The following is a 4,867-nucleotide window of genomic DNA, read 5'->3' as shown; positions in this document are numbered from 1 at the left end:
TTTGTCAATACGAAGATTGAGTTTTCTTTTCTTTTTTTTTTTTATTTAAGACAGGCGGCGTCTTGAATTCTGGGCAACGTTCTGTGAAACTACATTGAAAAACTAAGCAGGCAGCGTTGCTGTGAAGGGAACACAAGCGGAGATTAATTTCCTTTCGCTACGACGTTTTTCAGGTGCGTAGAGCTGAATTCCATTGTCCTTGGTCGAAGCTACAGTTGCGATACGCGGATACCTGAGGTGAGTAGTAAAATGTGTAAATGCGTGCCTAAGGTGACCTGTCAATCAATCTTTAAAAACCAAAATATTATTGGAAATAAGTGTATTATTAATAAAATATATTCCCGCCTAGAAATACCTAAATTTCAAAATAAAATTCATCCTACTCCATGGTTAGTATAACTATATATGTATATATATAGAGTATAAGAAGTGCTTCAGGAGATAACTGTTATATTAGTGGATAATATTAGTATTCAAAATTTCAATAAACTTATTCTTAAAAATATTTCACCTAATAGATTTATTGTGAATAGGGCTGATATGTTAATAACTCTGAACATAAATCGTCAGAAAGCTAAATTTAGAAAAACGCTGATTATTCCTTTTAATAATAATAGATTAAGAGTAAAAAATTGCTCATAAATTATAGTTGCCAAACGAAAGTGACCTGAACTACAAAGCCCACGTCCGACTATTATTTTTAATATTCCCTAAGAACCATAAGAAAAAAAAGTAAGACAGCCTGCTAACGAGATGCCTATATTTTAAACAGAAGAATAAGCAATTAGAGTTTTGATATCTACCAGTAATAAACAAAGAAATTGTAGTTGTAACTGATCCTCAAACTGAAACAATAATCAAGAACAAAGATATAATTTTTAAATCTAAAAAGGAAAAACTTTCAAAACGATATAGTCCATAAAAACCTAATTTTAACGAAGCACCAGCCAGTATTATTGACCAAGAAATAGGAGCTTCAACAGGTGCTTTTGGAAGTCAAAGATGAGAAAAAATATTGGTATTTTTACAAGAAATCTTAATATTATAAATAAAAACAATAAACCCATTTCACTAAAAATTCACTCATCAAAAAGATTCTTAACGACACTCCATTGTAAATATTAAACCAAAAAAGGAAGAGACCCTAAAATTGTGTAAATGTCTTCCCCAAACACCAAAGCTGTCTAGCCAAAGCTGTTTACCTCAGAACATCGGCACAACATAGACACCACTATCATTAGAAAAAGTAACATATGGGTCCATGATAATCAGAAAAATCGCAACATATTGCGCATACGCCACAGTAGCATTCTTCACAGATATGAATAACTCACTATATTAAATAACGGTTACTTTCAGTTATTTATCCTTGTTCTTCACGCTGGTTTTCCTGTGTTACATAAATATCACATTTTGCTCACGCATTTCCTTGCATTTAGGTGTTTCGGTGGCTCTTGTGCGTGTGTGCAAGTGTTTTTCTATGAAAGAGGCGCTGGCAAGAAAATTATTTGTAACTATCCAATGTCCGATCTCTGCGTTCTTTTAACAGGTAGCTTTACATAACATACCTATTTCTCTTTCAGAATCTACAGCAGTGACATGCCTTCTGCAGAGTGGGGTCTCTTTGCATCAGTCTTCGTTGTGCTGGCATTGGTTCATCACGATGCGGCGAGCGCCTTTCAGTCCACGCCAGAAGTAGACGAGCCAGCAAGTGTCCCGTCGCTGTCCACAAAAATCACCGACGTAATCCTGGTGTCGTTCAAGAAACCGTGGAACGAAGCGCACGCATCGTTTACGCGGCTACTCGGCGGACCGATAACCACGTGGCGCGTTCCGAACAAAAGACTCGAATCGTATGTTTGGAGAAGCATCACTGAATTCAGAAAACCGGTACTTGTCGCAGCAGGTCCTGGCGAGTCTTTCAAAACAATCGAGACGATACCGCACGAACTGCGGACCAAATGCTTGACCTGGCTGTTTGTTCGACACCGCTCAGAAATTCCAACTCATAATACGAGTTCGTGGCCACCTCTGAGGACATGTGGTGAAGTTGGCATTCTTGGTATGAACTCAACCGTCATACAAAGTATTTTCTGGCCTCACGATCGTTCTACGGACCATAACCCTGGGTCCATGGAAATGTTGGCGAAGCTACGAATCCCACACCGTTCGAACCTAAAGCGCCTGAATGGAAAACAACTGAGAGTGGCTTGCCTCAAACGCACGTATTCTACGGTTGCTTATAATTTCTGTGACCATGGGGAACCTAAACATCTTCTTGCGTTATTGATTTCAAAAAACGTCACAGTCAAACGAATGAACCTTCTTCAGGAAGACATACGTAAAAAATTTAGGTTACCTAACGGTTGGCATATATTGCTGCCTGACTTTGTTGTACCCAGCGAAAGCCTTCGTAATCACGATTTCCCTACATTCTTTCGCCGTTACGAGACCTTCGCTTCTCGAGCAGATTGCCACCGTGTTATTACGCCCCTCGAAGCCGCCGGTGAGTCTTGGAAGCTCGTGGCAACCATAGCGTTCATTCTTGCAGTCGTGGCGGTCGTCTCTGTCGCAGTCGGCGAGAAAGGCTGGTCAGCTCTTCGCCGCTTCTCGGATGCGACTATGTTCCTTCTGCCTGCAGTGCTGGGAACCTCGGCTACTCCGCCGAAAGTCGTTCGTCTCATGGGTCTACCTCGCAAGGCACTTCTCGGTCTGTGGCTTCTGGCGATACTTCCGCTTTCCGTGTATTTTCGTACCGAGCTGACATCTACGTTAACGCATAAGCGCCCTGCCTATCGCATCGACACGTTGCAGAAGCTCGAGGACGCCCTCGACAGAAACGAAGTCGCCCCTTGTACTGTTAAGGGGTCGTCGTTCCACACATATCTAAACAAAAAACGGGGCTACGAGGCGCCACGGTCATTGATGGACAAACTTCAAGTTGCTTTCGCAAAGCATGGCAATCAATCACTTGCAAAGAAAAGTACTACTGCTTGCTTGCAGTGCGCGCGTAGACGTGACCGAGTCTGTTTGACTAGTTTGAACATTACCAGCAGCATCTCCAATGAATGTCCAAGAGTTCTAGCGTTCGTTGAACCCTTCAGGACGCAGACGCGGGGATACCGTATGATCAAGTTCCACGAAATGTATGAGCAACTGAAGATGTTAGTTCTTGCCACTCAAGAGCACAGGCTGATTGTTCAGGATTACCACTTGCAAAACTACGGAGACGCCGATAATCAGTTTGACGCTAGTGGCCTCTTCATACTACTGGTGATTTTACACGCAGCAAGCTGTCTCGTTCTGGTGCTTGAAATACTAGTCGCTCGGTGTCTGCGGCAGACGTGAGGGCGTTGGAGCAATGAGGGGCAACATGTCTCGCAGATATCACCACGGAATCATTATTTTACAAGTTTATGTTGGCGCTTCCGTCCTGGTCGTTACTGGCTCCCTCTGCAAAAGAAGCTCATTTTTGCAAGGTATTTACATTTCTGTTAGTAGTCCTAATAATGTGTTTGATCTCGTTAACTGTCAGCAGTCTGCGTCGGATTTCCATTGCGGGAGATATTGCATTGGAGTGTGTGCGTGCGAGTGAGTGAGTAAGGGAGTGAGTAAGTGAGTGAGTGAGTGAGTGAGTGAGTGAGTGAGTGAGTGAGTGAGTGAGTGAGTGAGTGAGTGAGTGAGTGAGTGAGTGAGTGAGTGAGTGAGTGAGTGAGTGAGTGAGTGAGTGAGTGAGTGTGAGCGAGCGAGCGAGCGAGCGCGTGCGTGCGTGCGTGCGTGCGTGCGTGTCTGTCTGTCTCTGTAAGTGTGTGTGCGTGTGCGTGCGTGTGCGTGCGTGTGCGTGTGACCCCGCTTCCTTGTGTTCCGTTGGTTGCGTCGTACAACATTATACAGAATGCTTCAGCGAACACCTTCCAAGTTTTTGAGTATTACCTGCGGCAGATAGCACAATTCTAGTCCATGCGCTGGTCTACTCGATGAGGCGGACATTATTTGCACAAAACATAGAAATGCATATTCGAATAGTCAGAAATTTGATAATTACTTTTTTTTATTAATTTTGTTACAGTACCTATTGCAATTTACAAATTCTAGCGGGTCAGACTGCAAGGCATATCCACTTGGAAAGCATTAAGTGGATGACACAACTTACGAGATATGCGTCATCAAACTTGCAGCGAAAATGCACTGTTCTTCCACATATTTCATAACCGAACGTCGTTTTATGCATTGAAGCACAAAAGTAACTGGAAGACCGATACACTTCTCAGCAAATTTCGGGAATTATTGTATCGAAACTGGTGTCATCCTGAGAATTTGTTCCAAGCGGATTCGCTTTGCAAACTCCCCGGCTAGAATTGGTGAATTGCAATCGTGTCACGAACTAATTAGTTAAAAACTTAGATAATGATTTTTGGTAATTCGTTGATTATGCATTTCTATATTTTGTAAGTAATGTCCGCCTCCTCGAGTAGAACAGCTAATGTACAACAACACCGCTATCTGCCACAGGTAGCCGAAAAAAATATTTGCAAGTGTTCGCTGAGACCACCAGTATCTTTCACGCCCCCTCCTCGTGGATGCTGCAGAACAAGTGTACACGTGTTTGCATTCATTGGCTGCCTACGCTTCCTACCTTTTGTTACTTATTCTTTTTTGAGTTGAATGAATGTACGCGTGTGAATATTCACGACGCCGAACCCATTCTTTTCTTTTTTTTCTTTTAGTACGCTTCACACTTAAAGATGAAATATATAAATTGAGCCCGTGGTGGCCTGCAATTCTACTGTTGAAGAAAGCCGGACTCTGGGCGAACATTCGACACTAAATGCTACAGCGAAGCTGTGTACCTGATAAGGTTGATAAT

General features: G+C 42.6%; 1 pseudogene; it reads right to left on the bottom strand.

Moving 5' to 3' along the window:
* Window positions 1-473: 473 nt before the first annotated feature.
* On the bottom strand, window positions 474-1,067 carry LOC126518215 (NADH-ubiquinone oxidoreductase chain 4-like; annotated as a pseudogene).
* Window positions 1,068-4,867: the final 3,800 nt, after the last annotated feature.

Source organism: Dermacentor andersoni, chromosome 11, assembly GCF_023375885.2.
Source record: "Dermacentor andersoni chromosome 11, qqDerAnde1_hic_scaffold, whole genome shotgun sequence".
NCBI classification, from domain to species: domain Eukaryota; kingdom Metazoa; phylum Arthropoda; class Arachnida; order Ixodida; family Ixodidae; genus Dermacentor; species Dermacentor andersoni.
Note: the sequence above shows the minus strand (reverse complement) of the source record. Positions and strands in the feature narration are given on the sequence as shown.